The 20,949-nt window shown below is 31.9% G+C and overlaps 1 protein-coding gene across 1 annotated transcript in view; it reads left to right on the top strand.

The window, feature by feature from the left end:
• The first annotated feature begins 4,400 nt into the window (after positions 1–4,400).
• Positions 4,401–20,949, top strand: part of Baldspot (elongation of very long chain fatty acids protein baldspot) — a 47,322-nt gene continuing 30,773 nt past the window's right edge. The window contains exon 1 of the mRNA XM_035355427.2: positions 4,401–4,668. The gene's annotated coding sequence lies outside the window, so the exon portion shown is untranslated. The remainder of the gene's footprint in view (positions 4,669–20,949) is intronic.

The raw sequence follows: 20,949 nt of genomic DNA, 5'->3' as shown, positions 1-20,949 counted from the left end.
AAGAAATATAACAAAATGCTGGAATATTTCCTCAGAGATATTCATACAATATCACACAATATCATGCAGTAGTTAAATTTTTAAATAAAACGCAATCCAAAGCACGGAGAAAGCTAATCTAATCTCACCGCAAATTCGCTACAGTCAGCAACAACAACTAAATAAAAGGAACTGAACTGAGATGTTTCTCTCCGGCTTTTATAGCGCTTTAAATCGGCCGCGCAAGACAGTTCTAGTAATTTCTGGAAAGCAGAAAGAGTAGAATTACAGCTACAGCTAACATAGAAGTCAATTACATTTATTCAAATTAAATATCAATTACAGTGATAAGCTTTTATTCAATGTTAAATACACGTGCTCTTGTATTTTTAATCTTCCGGCGTAGAAAAAGCTAATTGTCTTCAGACTTATGCTGTTACTAAAAAAATGGGCCTATTTCATGACTTTAGTCTGTCTAATAGCTCTTAGACAGTGAAAATTCTTTTTTTCCTTTCTTAAATTCTTAATTATTGCGACACGACAATTAGCCAGAAATTAATTAATTTCCATTCCCTAGTATTTTCAAAAAATCTTAACAGACAGTTTCACTCAAATAAGAACTCCACATAATACATCCCTCAAGAATTCCGAGTCCCACCCACTACCATAAATTACTTCACCCAAGTCTTACCGACTGTTATTATTTAAAGCCCCCTCTGCCGCTAAGAATTTTCGGACACCCTAAACTTATGAGTCAGACACGAAGAGAACACTTTGCGAACTCCCCACTAGAAAGAATGTAAGTTACTTAATACCTTTTCTGGCCTTTATATCTTCATGTACATTCACTGTTCTTATTGTATTTTTTATATTATTTTTATATTATTTTTGATTTGTTTTTACAAAGTTTGCATTATTTATCTTATTTTATTTTTTATATTATTTTTACATTATTTTTGATTTGTTTTTACAAAGTTTGCATTATTTATCTTATTTTGTAATCTTCCATGCATTATTTATATTATTTTGTAATCTTCTATGTTTATTTCAACTTTACTTTGAATTCTATTTCATAATGACAATTTCCAATGTTTAATTTTTACAAATAATATAGAACTCAAATGCATAAACATGAGGGTGTCGGGGACGGTTACTCGAGTTTTTTCGTATTTCTCTACAGAATTGCTTTTTACTCCAAATTGAATTGGCTAAAATGCTTCATAAGAATAAGTTCTTTGAGTATCAGCATTGGTTCGTAATCCCTTCTATTCGCGGAAATATTTGGCCTGACTAGAATTGCCAGTTTGGCTTTACCTTATAACTCGAGTAAAGACGAAACACCTTCGTATTTATGTATTTTTATTATTATTGTTCATTGAATGGGAGTTGGTTTGTTCCCCTTGAAAAGTCAACTAATTTCCGATCAATGGCAACGATTACATGTTTTTAATTTAATTTTTCCTTTTACAATTGAAATTTTGTTCTTCATGATTATTTAATTCCAGTACCCGTTAAAACATTAGTAACATTTTAGTTTCAAATTACTTCAAAACATCTTTCAAAATATAACTTACCAGTGTGGATTCACTCTTTTAAAATAATTCTACTTTAATTAAACTTAGGAGATAATATAATCAATTAATCAATATTGTTTAGGAAATAAATTATATATATATATATATATATATATATATATATAAAGTAAGAAATTTAGAACTAATGGTTAACAAAGACGAAAATTTTGAAATTCATATTTAATATATTTCAGATAATCTAATAAATGTAAAAATCAAAACTTGCAAACAATCAATAACCCAATTAAAAAAATTCCTTAGAAAAAAAAAAAAAAAAAAAAAAAAAAAGAAAAACCACCATAACTGAAGAGTAATTCAATCAACTTCAGCAAAGATTTGACTTCAGTGCCACTTTTAAGTCAGGTCAACGGAACATTGAAATCTCCTTTCTACAAAAATCCTTGCTTTTCTGTATCCAGAATTAGCTCATGGTATTTCACCCGAAAATTCTGGCCCTTTCCCAAGCAAGGAAATAAGATCCAATTGGAACTGATACTTTAAATAAAGAGAAATCTATTTTGTTTAAAAAATTGAAATCGAAAGTGAATAATGAAAATACTTCAGTGAAAAAATAAATCAAAATTTTACTTTTAAACATATATCGCATAATCCAAAGTAACTTTAGTGAAATTATAAAACTTAGGTGAAAAAACAAGGAAAAAATTCAATTAAAACTTGTATTTTAATTATTCACTTTTGGAAAAATAGAGTTCTCTTTATTTAAAGTACAAGTTCTAATTGGATCTTTTCCCTTGCTTTGGGGAAGGGCCAGAACTTTCGAGTGAGCTATTATAGGTTTGGTTTAGTTTGGTTTATTTAATTACGGCAAAGCACACTAGCGCTATCTGCCTAAGGAAAGGGATGCCTTCGTGGAGGACTTTCTAGGGGAAACTCGCTCGTTACACATGGAGAAAACCACGAAAACGCCCATGCAACCAGCCCGTTCGCGGGATTTGAACCTCGGACCGAACTACCAGTGTTCAGCGACTTTACCGCTCGGTCATGCTTCTGTCATTATTATTATTATTATTATTATTATTATTATTATTATTATTATTATTATTATTATTATTATTATTATTATTATTATTATTATTATTATTATTATTATTTAATTTCTTTAAGGAATTTCTTTGAATTGGGATATTGCTTGTTTAAAAGTTTTGGTTTTTACATTTATTAAATTCTTTGTTGCATTTATTAAATTATTTGAAATTTATTAATTATGAATTTCGAAATTTTCGTCTTTGTGAAACATTAGTTCTAAATTTCTTACTTTGTATATGTAACATTTTGAGTTGGTACATAAGACAAACTTTATTTTTTTTCTCTAATAAGATATATCGTATAACTCGATATATCTTATAATTACTTTACTGCTTTAATGTTATATAACTTAACATTGAAGTAGTAAAGTACCTTTTGGGAGACCCTTAAAACGGTTCAATAAAATAAAAGCAGGTAATTAATTAGTTTATATTTAAGTATTTTTTATTGCAATTATTTTTTTAAATTATGCTTTGTCATAGGGGATTTAGCACCTTTCTCAGTTTTCACCTGAAATAAATGCCACATTTACCCTACTTCGTTACCACAGCCAAAAGTATTAAAATTCTCAAAAATTCAACGAATTGACCAAAAAAATTGCGAATATCTTATAATTAAACTGAGCACCTATTTCATACATCGAATGCTAGGAATTATTCGTTTAATAACATAAACCAAATGTAAAATGAATTTCGAATTTAATGATATCGTTTATATATATATATATGTGTGTGTGTGTGTGTGTGTGTGTAAAATAAAAAAGCTAGTAAGTACTGTGCAGTAAGACCTATTTGGTCATAAAGAGATTGATTGTATGTTTTCCCTCTACGGCTTTCTTTATTTTATCCCTTTTTCTAACCCCAAGGTACTATTTAGTCTTTAAATATGATTTTGCATTTTTTCACTTAATATCTTCTTGTGTCACTCTTCATTCGAGTCTGTTGCCATTCAGAAAAATGTAAGATATTATTCTTTCATATTTTATTTGTCTATAGTTAATTAAGAAAGTAAAGCCTTTAAAAACAATAGATGCAGCTCTTAAGAATATTAATTATCTTTTTTAAACTTTTGAACCTGAATTACTTAAATAAAACTGCAATTAATTCATGATACTCTTAATCAAAAACATTAAATATTTTTTATAGGATTACACTGCACTTTTTAAATATACAGAAGACATGTAACTTATCCATATCCATATTCATCTAATATCCTATAAAATATTTCGCTATTCCATCTGGGTTATTTCTATCGATAATCTCTACTGATAAATCATATTAAACTTTAAAAGATATCTTGTAGAGTCTTTTAGGCTATAGTTAAAATCTGAACCTTTTCAGACTGTTTCTTCCTTTTTTTTTAATTCATTCTAATATGCAATGTGCACACCTTGTTCTGCTTATACAAATTTCACATTTTTACCAACATCTTAGTTCTTTACAAGCATTTTAGGTACTACATAAATTTCAAATTCTATTACTAGGTAATATGCCCTTTTATTTTTCTGTTCATTTCAATCTTATTATTTTAGAAGAATGTTAAATAAAATTTAAAAGGTACTGTGAAAATGTAATCGGAGATAAAAATTATTGAGCAAATGAAATTCTAAAATTAAGGAGTCTGACTTTTTTTTTTTTTTTTTTAAATTTGTAAAACTAAAGGAATCTTAAATTTTGTAATCGAAGGAACCAATGGAAACTTTTGGCGAAACTTTCGCAGTCAGTCACCTGGAAATACATATATTGGCAACCCTATGTAACACGTAATGGTGTGACGTCTACATGTGCCTATTCGTCTGCTCTGCCGCAACATCATGGCTACTCCACATGGTATAGTCTGCTGGTGAGTGGTGGAATCCCTTTGAGCTTCCGTCGGTTCCATCACATGATTTTAAGATTGGATTTAATAAAAGGAGTACGAAAGTTGTCCCATTGATTGCTTAGAATAAACTCAGTTTCTGTAGGTAATAGCCAGGCAATTACCTTGTCTTCCTGTGCCACATTAAATGAGGAACTAGGCTTACGTTGACACTGAACCGCTTTGCATCGTTTGTCATTCTAAAATAGCGGTAAGCTTCTTTATTTATTCCCAGGTTAATTATTTTACTTTATTGAGTACATCCTGATGCTATCTTGAACTGTGATTTATTTGGATTTGTCCGGTGTATTGAAAAATAAATTATATTACTGAATTAAAAAAAATTAAAAAATGGGCGTTTGGACATTGGTTTTATATATTCCATTTATTAGCCTTAAATAGTAAATTCATTATATTACTTTTACACAGCATTAAACAGAAAACAAAAAAATTGAATTTCCGTTATTGCAATCTGAAACGAAATGATAATCATTTGAAATTACAAACGCCGGTCAGCTGGTATCCATATTGCATGAAATACTAAAAATCATATTTAATTTTTTAAAATTTTTTACTGTAAATGCAACTGAATTACGAATTTATTATAAATTTTGCTCACTCTTTTAGAACTTTTATTCGGATACATTGTTAAAGAAATAGAAACTAATGCGATAATTTTATTATTTCTAATAGTTCATTTGTATGATGTAATATTTTTTATTCTGTGCAATGTTTTATTATAACTCTTCTGATAATACTAAAACATGTTTCAAAATAATAAGAAAGCTAGCTTCGAATTTTAATCCAAAACCGTTTCCGTTATTTTTTATCCAATAGAAATGTAATAAACGCCTTTTTAATTAAACTTAAACACTTGCTTTGTCTCCTGAGGGGGAAAAAATTGAATCCGGAAACATGAAAATCTATATTTGTATCTGAACATTACAAAAGTTAATTAATGTGAAATATTTACTGAAACAATTTGAGAAGAAATTTATATAATGTCAATTGAAAGAAAAATGTTTACTCAATAGAATATCACAAAATTTAATTCTGTAAAACCTTCACAGCTAATTTTTTTATTGATATTTTTTTGCATATGTTGTATGAGAACTTCCTATTAAAATGTTAAATTTGTGGTTTGTTATTCAGTATTTTAATCTAGTATTATTATTTTTAACAACTTCTGCTAGCATTGTAAAAAAACTTGTTTCTTTGAAAGATGAGGAGGTGTTGTAATAGCATATGAAAGAAAAACTTTTATTTATTATATTTGTTCAACAGTTTTCTAAATTCATTTGATAAAATGTGCAGTTTTAATTTTTTAAATTTTAATATTAGATTTTTAATTCTTAAACTCCATATGAATAGTTTTAGACAACATTGTTTAAAATAATTGGAATTTCTGCTGTTTTTTGGGCTACTTGCCTGTTCTGGAAATATAACCAACATGCAGTAAATTGATGTTTTGGTATTTAGTTAGCTTAATTCCGCTGAAAGATGTGAACTAATAATTCAGATTTGTATTGATAATTTAAAATGTTCTTATTTAAAATTGTACTTTAAAATTATTTATATAACTTTAAGCTAATTACTAAAGTCATTGAGCTTTAACATTTCCATGAGTGGTGTATGTAAAAATTGAGTTTGGATTTTTAAAAAAAAATTTATAAAATTTAGCTGTTTGTTTTTAAGTAAATTCAAAAAATTTTATGAATACTAATTAGTAACCAACTTTTAATTGCATGAATGTATATTAGTTTTGTTACATTAATACCAAAGAAAAGGGGAAAGTGCAGAATCTCCCACTGCTTGGCACGTTTTTAAGAATTGCATAAAAATGGTATTGCGCACTGCCTTGACTTTATCCATGTACACATCGACTTATTTTCACTTAAAAAGTCAAAGAATTCTTACTCTTGTAGAAAGCGCCAAACTAATAAGTGGGCGATTCTGCACTTCACCCAAACAAAATGTGTTTAGAAAACTGATGTATTCATTAATTCTTTATCTTAATGTAAGCATAATTATCAACCACATTAAATGCATAATTTTAACACTTGCTCACCTTTCCTGATAATTTGAAATTAAAAATGCTAAAAAAATAAACTAAAAAATTGGAGGGGAAAAAATTCTGTCTATAATGATCTTATTAATCACACATGAAATGTGAATGATTATTCCATGACTTAAACAAAAGATTTGAATTTTTTCGAAATTCTTACTTATTCCTGAATTTGTTCTTTACCTGATCAAATTTTGAAAATATCTTTTTTCGGTCTCAACAAATGTTGTCTTGGCTTGTAGGTAGCATTTCGGAAAGAATTGACTCTATTCTATATAATAATTTAGCTTAGGGAATTTATTCACTATTATACAGTCACCATTTCTTAAAACTCCTTTATTAGAACAGAAGCGTGTCTGGAAACTTTTCACTTGAAAGTAGAACATTTTAGAAAGTTTTGATGACAATTTTTTTTTTTTTTTTTTTTTAAATCTGGCTGATTAAAATTATGATTTTAAATTGGGGATGATTGAAGACATTGACAATTGCTGTGAGATAAGTGCAAGTTTTATACAATCATAATTTAAATGTCCCACTTCATTCATTTAAGTATGGGAAGTTGTGCCTCTTAAATTTGCTCAGATGTAGCCATTGTTAGAAATCTTTTGTTGAATGGTTTTACTTCTGTGATATTACTCACAAAAAAATAATATTTTTCAAAATGAAACAAATAATTTTATGTTATAGTGACTGCTGTCAGGATGTTATTAAATAAAATTATTTGGCTGTGAAACTATGGCTCAGCTGAAATTTTGAAAATTTGTTTTATAATGCAATTAAGTTGTATCTAGCATTTAAACAGTATTTTAAATGAACTAATTTTGTCTCTGAATATTAGAAAAATAATTTCAGTCTTATAAATTATAGAATATGCTTATAAATATTCACAAATAGAAATTATTCTTAGAACAGATTTCCAACAATGTGTTGGAAAGAAGATTGCTGTATTAATGTATGAAGTTAAAATTTAATATTTATGGATATAGCTATGCTATCTGGGGTGCTGTCTGGTAGTTGCATATTATTTTAAATTTACTGTAGTTATAGCTTAAAATATACTGAATAAATTTTCCTTTTTCAAGATTAAGATTTCATTATTTTCCTTTTTCAATATTTTCAAGATTAATTTACAGAAATACATTACAATAACTTACATTGTAATGTATTTCTGTAGATTATCTGACCCCAGTAGTGGGAATTTAATCCATTTTATTTAAATATGAACTGTTTGTTGCCTAAGTCCAACACTGCTGGTTATGAGATTGTAACCTTGAGTTTTTACTAGTAAGGTTCTGTTACCTGAAGTAGTAGTTGTTGAGTATCTTATTAGAACTACATTTTAACCGTTGCATTACTATTAAATATTTATGCATTGACTTTTAACAATAACATATTATGCTATTCGTAAACAGAATTGCAAGATATGAAAAAAAAATTGCAAGATATGAAAAAATTATTTTTGGTATTGTTAAGTAAATATTGGTACTTCCTTGTTAGAGCAACAACTGTATGAAATTTAGGTTAATCTTTGGATTATGGTAACTTGGTGATTTTTTGGCGACCAAATCTGCTACAGCAACCTGCTAGTTTTTGTTTGGATGCCATTTTGTTTTCACAAAGTAAAGGCATTTTTTTTTTAACTCAACATTTTTTTCCAACAATCTGCTAGCCGAATTATGCTTATGCTAGAAATTTTATGGAACAAAAGTGCTTAATCATGACGAAGATTAGGTGCAAAATTGGGAGAAAGTGCAGAATCGCAAACTGCTTGCCCTGTTTTTAAGTACTGTACATACACAGTATCCATGTGCACGTCGACCTATTTTCACTTAAAAAAACATCCCAGACTTGCACAAAAATGGCATTTTGCACACTCTTGACTTTATTCATGTACACTACTAAAGTCCTAGCTAGTAACCTTTATCTCCTTACCAAAATGTCGCCAAACTACCTGTTACCATATTCCAAAGATTAGCTGAAACTTACACTTTACGGCTTGGGCATTTAAATTTGCCAGTTTTGGTGACTTAGCACAGTAACCACTTTAACAAGGAAGTACCAAAATATTTATTTGGGGAAATGGTAGGATTTTGTTATATATTAAACCATTGGCAGTTGCACAGCAGCCCAGCAGTTTAATATGCAGTGAATTCCTGACATTTAGGATGTAATTATGGGTTTCTTTAGTGAAAATTATTAATTTCTTTATTGCAATGATTGAAGGTTTCTAACAAAAAATGGGTTCTTTTGAGGAATTGGTTATTTTCTTTGTATTATTAGCAAATGTACCTTTTAGAGGGAGTGATGTATTATCTTTATTATTTGAATTTCAGTGGGTGGATTCCTTATATTATTTCAATAACTGCAAGAAAGCTCTTTCTGTTTACCTGCACTTCTACTGAAAAGCTGGAAGAAGGTCAAAATATATTTATGCACTAATCTTCGGTGTTGCCAAAAAGCATTATGGCAATCCAGGTTATGCACATAGCATCCCCACAGATCGCTGTCCACTTGTGCAGATACTTTCGCTTGCATGACAGCAGATTATTATCCCACCTATTGGAATTTCAGTATTTTAGGATAGCAGTAGACTGCATATTGCAGTTTTTGTCATCTGCGAAATCCTGGACATAATTTTTTGCATATAGAGAGCTAAATGTGGCTCACTAATAGGTATCATGCAGCTCTTTTTTTTTTCTTTCTCATTTCAGGATTTTGGTGCCGATGTTGTACGCAATGAGTTTGTGGAATTCTCCGATTTTTTTTTTTTTTTTTTTAGTGTGAACAGATCATTATGCTACACGGAGAGACAACTTTTTGTTGCAGATAATCAAAGCACCATAAGAAATTTAATAAAGTATCTAACTGAGAGCTGATACTTTGCCTTTACTATCAAAAATACTTTATTTTTTATTACTGATTATTTTTATGCATTGAGAAAATAAAACCCTTTTTTTCATAAGAAAGTCATAGTTTTTGGCCTATGTATAATTTCTCATAGAGAGTCTGGATATTTTATTTTGGCTTAAATGCTTTCAGTGATTCAACACTTACTGATGAGAGTGTTTCTGCTAAAAAGAAATGTTCTTCAGTCAAGGTTAGTTTTTTACATTCAAATAGATTCAAATTATTAAATATTCAAAATCAAAATAATATAAAATCAAAATAATTCAAAAATTACATTCAAATAGAAATATGATTTTTGGCCATTATTAAAGTACACCTTCCATAGAAAAGGTAAAAAATCTACTTTGTCATGTAATAGTGAATAAGACATTGGGGAAAACCAAGAAAATGGAAAAAACACTTGGGAAAAACAAGAAAACACATGATGTGATGCTTGGGATTTTCTTGTTTTTCCCCATGTGTAGCATGAATAAAACGTTTTCCCTTAGTTTTCAACACTTATCACTTTTATGGCAGGCGCATGTTGAAGCAAGGTGCATTCTTGAAGGTATGTACAGTGGGTACAAAAAGTATTTGCACACATACATTTTTGTTCACAATTTATAAGAAAACGCATTAATAAATACAAAAATTGGCATTTAAAAAATAGAATAAGCCTATTCATTTAAATTAATTACAAAAAATACAATAATATTAATAAAAAACATTTTTTGCAACAATAATAAAATAGCTTATGTCAAAAAAGTATTTGCACACTCAACTCAACTCTAGCAAATTTGCATTTTATGCTATTATTTGACAGTCATCCCGCAGTAAATAATATATGTAAGACGACTATAAAAGGAGGTGTTGTCGAAACGTTATCAGTTGATTGCCGATTCAAATTGTAATGGCACCTAAGAAATCTGAATTGTCGATTTCATTGCGAGAAAATTTTTTTTCTCTACGTGAAAATGGCCTAAGTTATCAAGAAATAGGTAAAAAAGTAAATGTTTGCTTCTCTACTATTTGGTATGTTATAAAGAAAGAGGATCTACATCAAATAACTTGCGCTCTGGACGCCCAAAGAAACTTTCACTGCGAATGAAGCGAAAAATCATAAGAGAAGCATCAAAAAATCCATTTGTTAGTGCAATTACTTTAGCCAATGATGTCGCTTCAACATCTGGAGTTCAAATCTGTGCCCAAAGTGTTCGAAATGTCCTGCACGATGCACAAATTTATGGGAGATCACCAAGGAAAAAACCTCTCCTAACTGAACGAAACAGACTGAAGAGACTTGAATTCGCTAAGGAATATATCAATAAGCCAATCGATTTTTGGAAAAATGTCATATTCTCCGACGAAAGCGAGTTCAATATCTTTAAATCAGATGGCAGAAAATTAGTTTGGAGAAAACGTTGTGCTGCTTTTCATACCAAAAATGTGTTACCTACAGTTAAACATGGAGGAGGTTCTGTTATGATTTGGAGTTGCATGGCTAGCAAAGGAATTGGTAATTTGTGTTTCATTGATGGGAATATGACAGCTCGAACCTATATTGATGTGTTGCGAGATAACTTGCCACAAAGTGCAATAAAATTGGGTATCAGTAATTCGTACTATTTTCAGCAAGACAGTGATCCCAAGCACACTGCTGGTATAACTCGTATGTGGTTGCTTTATAATGTACCCAGAAAACTTGCCGCTCTACCACAATCACCAGACTTAAATCCTTTGGAAAATCTGTGGAATTCTTTGGATTTAAAAATAAGAAAAAGGAAGATTTCAAGCAAATCTGCCCTTAAACAAGCCCTTATTGAAGGGTGACCGAATACTGAGCCTACTGTTACAGAAAATTTAATTAAATCAATGCCAAGCAAGATTACAAGCAGTAATAGATGCTAAAGGCATGCATATATTAGTTATTTGAAATTTGCTTATATATTTTATTTCTTTTGTATTCATGCAGGTGTGCAAATACTTTTTTGATACGAGATATTTTAATTTTGTTACAAAAAAGCATTGTTATTTATATTATTGTAATTTTTCTGTTTGTTTTGGATGATTAAACTTATTCAGATTTGGCAATACCAATTTTTTTATTTCTTAATGCTTCTTTTTATGAACTGCAAACAAAAATGTAGGTGTGCAAATACTTTTTTTACCCACTGTATATAAGGTATCACTGGATAAGCCTTGTCTCAATTTTGATAAACATTTCAGGGGTGGTCCAAGAGTCTCCCACCTCTTTCCCTACTATCATCTACTCAAGAAGACTCTAAATACAGCTCACTGTGTATTATAAGTGCCTCTTTCCTGCACAGATACTGTGTGCATACAAACATCTATGCTTTCTCTGAAATTCAATCTGGGGCTATGCAGTCTGAGCGGCCACTTCTAAGGTAGATAGCCCTCTTGAGTTTTATATTGTATGCAGACTCGGCATCTAAAATCCTAAAATGAGAAGTTAAAAAGATGCACATGGTGCCTTTTAATGAGTCACATTATGCTGTGTGGATAAAGATAAGTTCAGGACTCACTGGAAAGGACTAAACTGCTGTATGTGGTCCCTCACTATGCTAAAACTCTGAAATTCCAATAGGAGGGATCATATTCAGTGAAGTGATTAAAAAAATGCTGTATGTGGTATGCTAAAACACTAAAATTCGAATAGGAGGCATGCTGGCGAAAATGTCCAAAAAAGTGGAAAGCCAACTAGGGGAGATGCTTTTCACATATGATTGCTACATGTATAAATTCTGGTAGAATCATGGGTTCCTACATAAATACTGGGTCATCCAGAAAGTTCTATTGTTTTTTGATGATGAATATAAGTGAAACTGTTGAAGAAGCAGTCTCGCTGTATAACAAAAGCACCATTTTGTCTTATGACTTTTATCATTTCTCTGCTAGCCGAAGAATTCCTTTTTTTGGGAAAGTAGGTTTATGCGTAAAGATGCTGTTTTAAGAGTCAAAAGAAACGAATTCAAAAAATTTTGAAGTGACCTGAAGAGATGAAAATATCCAGGGGCAGTAGCAAGATCTATAAAGGATTACACAAATCATTCCAGTCTTATTCAAGTTTTTGACATTCATTCAAATGGGGGCTAAGCAGTATCATGATGGAGGACTACACCCCAACAATTAATCAGTTCTAGGTATTTTACTTCAGTTTTTGCCTTTAAAATTGCCATTTGTAAACTATACTTTTCTGAATTTGCCTGATTTAGTGGCAGCAATTCATAATTTGAAATTTCTTTGTTGTACAACATAACCAGCAGCAAAGCTGGTGCAGATGTACTTGGCAGCAGAATTTAGAGGAGCACCATGCAGAAAAATGTAGGAATGTAAATTTTATTCAAGGCACTAGGCAGCAGAATTTAAGAGAGGTTAAAAATTATTAGAAATTAGAAAGGCAAAGGGCAAGGTGATACACAAGAGAAAAATAGGTGGTACGCAAAGAAGAAAAGTATTTTTAACTATTAAATTCAAAAATTAAAACCTCAACATCCTGATTGAGTTTTTTCTCTAACACTCATAAATGTATGCTGTCTGGGCTTTGTTCAAGAGTGGCGGTGGTAGCAGTATTTTGTAGTGGTGGTACTAAAGGCTTTCAATTTTTGTTTAGGTGGTACATGTTAGTCAAAAGGTTGAGAACTGCTGGCATAGGGCATCAGAATTTTGGATCTGTACAGACTGCATTGGGTGGCAAAATATCTAGCACCAGTTTTGAATCTCACCATGCACAAAGCCTTACTTTTTTGGGATGCAGCCCTATCTTAATGTTGCTGAAAGAGGTTATTAACATATTAATGCAACCACCTTGCTGCAATTTGGTGATTTTTTGCCTATGAAAAAGTAAAAGTTTTTTTAACAAGTTGATTGTTTTTGTGACTTTTTTCAGAAAGGATTACTGAAGTATCGATAATTATTTAAGTTCTCAAACATTATTAACATATGAAAAGTCAACTTTAGCACAATTTAAAATAAAAATTTAATTTTTTAAATAAGGATTATATGATATATTAAAAAAGTAAAGCATGCTGATCTCCAAATCTTTTTGTAAATTTATTTGCATTATTCTTCTCCTCGAGTACACAGCCATCAGTTTTCACTGAAAAACAATCAGAAAACTGCAGATAAATGACATTGCTTAAACCTCAGCAGCACTAGCTATCTACCAAACGCATCTCCTCATAGATTTTGTGTTAAAATTCTGTGTTCTTGAAGAAATTTTACTGCAGTTTCATTGATTGCTGGCAAATTCCACAAGTGCATATTTTAAAATTAAGTTTTGGGCATAAAATATCATGACTTGCTTATAAAAACTGTTGGACTACAACAAAAAGAATGCATGCAAAAATGGTGACGTTGCTTGACTGAAAATATTGTTATGAGCATAGTCGCCAGAGTTTGAAGCATTCTAAAAAATTTAGTGACTTCTACTAAGGTGGTTGTGATAACATGCAAGTTCCCTTTTGGCTTGCAATATAATCTTTTTCTTGAAAGTATATAGTATCCACTTTTTATTTCCAATAAGAAACCACTTCAAAAAAGATTTTACATTGTTGGCTATCTAAAATTCAACACAAGGAAGGACAAGAGATAACATTGCTAAGTTTATAATAGAAATTATATATAATATCAGTGTTAGTTGATTTGAAATGCTGGTTTTTTGAGGTGAGGAAAAGGATAAAATCAATAAGTGTTGCCTGTTGTTGTGGAATGGCAGCCCATGTTGCCTCCACACGTAGCCAGATTCATCTGGTGTTCCCGTGGGTGCAGCATGCTGGGTTAGGCATTCTCCAATCATTGGTCAGACATGTCATGGTTTGATGGTCGCTAGATCTGGAGAATGGTCAGGCCAGGAAAACAGTACTATATGCTGAGCTAAGAAGAATGCTTGAATACTGCTTGCAGTGTATGGTCATGTATTGTCCTGTTGAAACCTCAGGCAAGCACTAAAGGTAAGGAAGGAAGCTGCAAAATCTCAGATATAGCATCGGCTGGTAAGTGTACTGATAATGCATACTAGGAGGGGGGGAAGTAGAATCCAATATCACCTCACACCAACACAGTGCAGGATTGTAATACTGTGGTACTGCAGGCAGAAGTGCGATTCATCTCAAAACACAATGTCATGTCAATCAGATTTCTCTCTCCACCATTCAATGCACCATCACAAATGCCTCTGGTTTAAAGGTAAGCGAAGCAGTGTGTGTTTAGCGGACAGTCCATTACCCATAATGATGCCAAATTGTTCATGTAGACACTGATTATGGTGTTTGTTGTGTGATATGGTTGCTTGTGTAACTGTAAGCTCAATCATTGCCATGCACACACCCATGGAGTGTGTGCCCATTATTGTTTTGCAGATTGTGTTTGTTGTGATATGGTTGCTGATGTAGCTACTATAAGCTCCATCAGTGCCATGCACACACCCATGGAGTGGTGCGATGAGGCGGTTGCATTTGCTTCTGTCTATCAGTCATTCCTGCCTGCATCCACTGATTCCATATTCACAGGACTGTTGATTGGCTACAATTGCTTGACCAATTTTCCAGAAAGATAATCTGCAATCTCTGTATTGCAATGATTCTGCTTCACTTGAACTCAACATGAATGATGCTTATGTTTTTCTATGAGGCATATTGAAGCTGCACACACCAAAAATCTGATGAGAGAACAATTCACATTATTCAAGACAGCAAGCTTTCTTCTCTTTATATACAGATTGTAATGAGTGCTGCCGTCGCCCATGATGTGCACATGCACTGCAATTGTAATCATTTCCATATTCCATCTCAGTATTCACATGATGCAAGTTTCATGAAGTTTGGATGCTTCCTTCATGGTGTTGCATTTTGGATGGCCAGCTGTTTATTTCTTTTCGGCAAGGAATTACATGCCGAAAACTTGGGCAAGCATTCTGCTGTGTTAACGCAAGGGGGGCTCATCATTGTACCAGCTACCTAGGTTTCTTCAAATGATCATGTACTGTACTTTTCGGAATATTCAGCCCATTTGATAGTTCAGTTATATAATGTTGATTTTCGAAGCATCCTTTTTTCATAGGTTTCTCTGTTTGTCATGATCTTTGTGGCTGAACTTTATGCAATTAAACTTCTCAAACCGCCTCCAAACTTGGCATCACAAATAGCACTTTTTATATATACATATAGCATAAATTATATGAGAAGTCTGACTAGCAGTTTTCCAGCTTTTAATAATGATTATGCAGTTTAATAAAAAAATAAACTTTTGGTTCTCCATTCTTAGCACTTCACTGAAATATAAGAATTATACCCCAGTATGTACTAAGATTATTAAACCTGAGAAGAAAAGGTGGTGGGTATTTAAACATCTGCTTCAGTTAAGGTCATCCCTTGTAACGAGAAAACATGCTTTTATATTAAATACTGGTGAGCCTTTCGGATGACCCAATATTTTTTCCAAGTCTGATTAGCAGTTTTCCAGCTTTTAATAATGAATGCACAGTGTAATAAAAAATAAACTTTCGGTTCTTCATTCTTAGCACTTCACTGAAATATAAGAATTATACCCCAGTACATACTAAAATTATTAAACCTGAGAAGAAAAGGTGGTGGGTATTTAAACATCTGCTTCAGTTAAGGTCATCCATTGTAACTAGAAGAAATCATGTTTTTATATTAAATACTGCTGAACTTTTCAGATGACCCAATATTTTTTGGTGATAGGTGTATTGCCTCAGTATTGTTTAGGGGCTTTTGGGCAGTTTGGTAGGCTTTTCTAGTGTATGAAAAAATTGTAAAATAAATCGGTAAAAAGAATCTATGTTGGTGTATTTAGTGAATTTATTACTTTGGAGGTGTTAACATAAATTTCTCTCAATTTAAAAAATACATAAACATCCAAAATCTCTTTAAACAAGAATATTTTGTAAGCATTTTATGATGCCAAGCAATTGAAAGAACAGTTTCTTGGCATCATAAAATGCTTACAAAATATTCAAATATAAATATTATTTGGAAGGTAAATTTTGAATTAATACTCTAATTGGCATTACAAAATTTTATTTTCTGAATAAGGCATTATTTAAAAATAATACTGATAATAGGTTCTGATAAGTTATTTTTCATTTGATTTCAATATGTTATAATGGCCTGCCTGATACATGTAAAGAAACATATGCGACTAAATTTTACTTCCTTCAGTAAAGATAATATATCAAATTATGTTCATAAAAATATATTAAATGAAGTGAATGCAACCGGGCATTGTTACTACCATAATCTTTTGCTTAATTTTGTTTTTTTATCAGCTAATGGTCTTTTAAATGACTGCTTCCAGTAGTTATTATGCAGAGGTTGTTTAATAGGTGTTGGTTTTCATGAGAAGCACTAAAATTGGAATTGTGGTCATTATTATGCAGCTACTTACAAGTTGATTTCTACTATACTGCGATTATGGGCTCATTGGGAATACTCTATATATTAGTTGTTTTATATTTGTCTATTTACTTTAATATGGTAATAAAATTTTGTAACTATTTGTTTCAGTTTAAATTAATATGCATTTGAAAGGGAGTCTTAATTTAGTTAATGTAACTATAATAGTAAGATTTTTTTTAGTGACAAATATTCCTTAAATGCTGAATCTTTCACAAGACATTACAGAATATATAAGGATAGGATGATCTTTTTCGTTTTCGAGTTTCTTGAATCTTTCATATTAAAATATGGAAAAGAAAAAGACTAAGATAATAAGTTTTTGATTAAAGCAAAATTTTAAATATGCTTTCATAGAAAACAAATTGAAAACATATTTTAAAAGCACACCTATATTTATTAAGGAAATACAAATGACATTTAATTAATAAAGTGCATAGTTAAAACTTTACTTTGGTTACAGCTAAAAGCATTGCGGACAAAAACGTCGCGGAGAAAACAACGCAAGGCGAAAACGTCGGGCTACAAAACATAGTGGGAGAAAACAACGCAGTCCTAAAACATCGTGGTACAAAACATCGTCGTCGAAAATAAAGCGGTTCGAAAACTTCGCAGTTTAAAAACATCGTCGTCGAAAATATCGTGGTAAAAAATAAAGTTATCTACAAATCATCGCATGATTATAACATCGCAGATATGCTTTTTTTTTAAGGATTTAATAACTGTAAATGGATATTCCCATAATGATTTGTGAGCGCAAGATGGAAAGAAGGATAATTTTTACTTTCATATTTTTATTAACTAATAAATTTTTGCTGAGAAAATGAGAAGGAAACTTAAACATAGAAAATTAATGCAACTTATAGCACTCAATAGAATTTTAAACCGACATAGTTAACTAACAAAGGCCATTAATGAATCATTTTTATAAAGTTTTTACTGGTAATTTTTCATGAAAAGTATAATATACAAGTTGCATTTAATTGTCTTTGCTTAAGTTTCCTTCTTACGTTTGCAGCGAAACTTTATTAGTCAATAAAGAACTGTGAAAGTAAAAATTATCCTTCTTTACATCTTGCGCTCACAAATCATTATGGAAATATCCATTTACAATTATTAAAACTTGAAAAAAGCATGTCTGCGATGTTATCGTCATGCGATGATTTGTAGATTCTTTATTTTTTACCACGATATTTTCTACGACGGATGTTTTTAAACTGCGAAGTTTTCGAACCGCTTTATTTTCGACGACGATGTTTTGTACCACGATGTTTAATAGGACTGCGATGTTTTCTCCCACGATGTTTTGTAGCACGACGTTTTCGTCCGCGGACACCTTTACTTTTGATAATTTTTTCAAAATAATTTGACAAAAGCTGTTTTATTATTTTTATATTAACAGTAGTAATATTTTAGTATATTTCTTGCATCGTCTATAATATTTTTTAGTATATTTCTTGCATTGTCTATAATATTTTTAAATTAATAAAATAGTAGACAAATATTGGATTTTTGATGGTGTAATAACTCTTAAAAGCTGTTGGCATTCCCCAGTAACTAACGTTTTCCAGTGTAATTAAACTTTTGTATCCTTATGATATATTGTTCAATCATTGAGCTTGGACAGTTGATTGTAATTGACTAACTTCCAGTTTATCAATCTCGTGCCTTTACAGACTGTTACCAAAATGATGTTTCTAAGACATTTAATAAAATATAATAGCTAAGTTATTAATATAGATTTACCTATCTGTATTAACACTTATTTATACCTTATTTGTTCGCATTTTCCTTATTTGTATATTCTATGTGATATAGAGGTGTAGTTGAATGCTTTCAGCTTTGATTTTTTAAATTAGGCTACATTCTTATTGTAGTAGAGTACAAAGTCCGTAATCCGGACTTGTCGGGACTTCGGCGATTCCGGATTAGGGGTTTGTCCGGATTATATATCACCAATTTAAATCTGGTAAGATGGCATGCAGAAATTATACAATTAAAAATATGAAACCGTAATTTATGAAATAAAGAGCAATTATGATCTAAAGGGTATCAAAATTTACAAGAAAAAAAAAAAGCTTAATATTTTTTGTTTACTTTATTAAACATTTCTTTCAATGTCAGTTGTTTAAATTCCTTCGTTTTTTGTGCTAATACTTTCTCTTTAATTCTATAAACAGACATAATTTCTTGTTCAGTTACAAAGTTCCACTGTTCAAGTCCAGTAATTGCTGTGTCGAGAATACCGACTAACTTGTCAATCGAAATTTTTTCGTTTTCAATAACCTCTCCGTCACTTTCTTCACTGTTGGGAGCGGTATTTTCTGGTTCTAGAACCATACTACAGATTTCGCCGTCCGTTAATTGATTGATGATTGGGGCATTGTCGTCGCAATGAAAAACTTCTTTTATATCATCTTCATTTATTACCGCTTCTCCACATTTCTTTACAAAATCCAACAACTGGAAAATTTCACCTTTAGTTTGCGATGTCCGAAAACCGTCAAATTCGCGGCTATCATCTTCGTCACCATGAAATATGGTAGCTGGCCATAAATTTTGCCAAGCATTTTTTAACGTATCTAGAGACACATCCTCCCAACGCGCATGCGTAAAGCTTACAAAAAAAGTTTGTGGCTTTGAGGTCCAGATTATAGATCATTCCGTATAATGGACGTGTGGATTACGGACTTTGTACTGTATAATGAATTTGTGAAGTATTTGAGTGTTAAGCACATTTCCTAAAGTTGGCTTTTAATTTTTGCATATTTGATATATATATATATATATATATATATAAGGGTTGCCCAAATGAAAAGTGGACACGTGCGATAACGTCAGAATGAATGCATCGATAGCAGTGCCACTGCACAAGTCTATAACGGGCGGTATGATGTATGCATCTCAGACGGCGTTTAACCGTGGAACTTGTTTGTAGGAGATTAAATTGTGCGAAAGGAAAGTCGTGCTATCCATGGATGCGTCCAGATCAACGCGCGGTAGTACGGTTTCTGATTGCGGAAGGTGAGCGTAATGCGGACATCTATCGAAGAATGGTGACAGTGTAGGGCGACCACTGTTTAGGTCGTACGGTTGTAAACAAATGGTGTAAAAGTGTCCGTGAAGGGCAGCAAACGACATCAGATCTGCCGAGACCGGGCCAAGCAAACAAAGTGATCACCAATGATTCCATTGCCTCCATTAATGAAATGATCCAAGCTAATCGAAGGGTTACGACCCGTGAAATCAGTCACGAACTCAACTTGAGTTGAAATCAGTCACGAACGGTTAACACCATTATCTACAAACATCTGAGGTACAGCAAAGTATGTGCGGCATGGGTACCAAAACACCTGACCCTTGATCATCAGAAACGACGAATGGGCTTCTGTCTCCAGCACTTGATCCGTTATGAGGAGAATCCCGCATTTCTGGATTGTATCGTTGCAGGCGACGAGACCTGGTGCCACCATTACACACCCGAATCCAAGAAAACGAGTATGCAATAGAAACACAGCTCATCTCCACCGCGAAAATCGAAAGCAACAATAGCTGCACGTAAAGTGATGCTTTCATTTTTCTTCGATTGTCGTGGACCACTTTTAATCGAGTTCCTGCCCCAAGTGAGCACTAACAATTCCGCAGTACTCCGACAAAACTGCGACAAGCAATAAAAAACAAACGGCCGGGCCTTTTCACACAAGGAGTGATCATTCTGCATGACAAAGCCCACCCACACGTCTCCCAGGAAACCCAGAGGGCCTTAAACACATTCCTTTGGGAGGTTTCAGAGCACCCCCGTACAGTGCGGACATGTCACCCTGTGACTTTCTGACTTTCACATCTTTGGCCACTTAAGTGAACCTTACAGGGGAAACGTTTCCATTCGGACGATGGAATGAAGGAAGCCGTGCAGGACTTTCTTAGGAATCAGCCCCAATCTTTCTACAGCTAATGCATCGAGCTGCTGCCGCAACGCTGGGACCCGTGTTTCAACGCCCATGGCGATTTCTTTTGATTTACAATGAAGGTATTATTTTTCTTAAACTTGTCCACTTTTCATTTGGGCAACCCTTATATATATATGTTACGGTGAAACACCGAAATC

The sequence above is a fragment of the Stegodyphus dumicola genome, chromosome 8 (genome assembly GCF_044657685.1).
Source record: "Stegodyphus dumicola isolate Sdum_Otavi_A_Nest chromosome 8, ASM4465768v1".
Taxonomy (NCBI): Eukaryota; Metazoa; Arthropoda; class Arachnida; order Araneae; family Eresidae; genus Stegodyphus; species Stegodyphus dumicola.
This window is presented reverse-complemented; position numbering and strand designations above follow the sequence as displayed.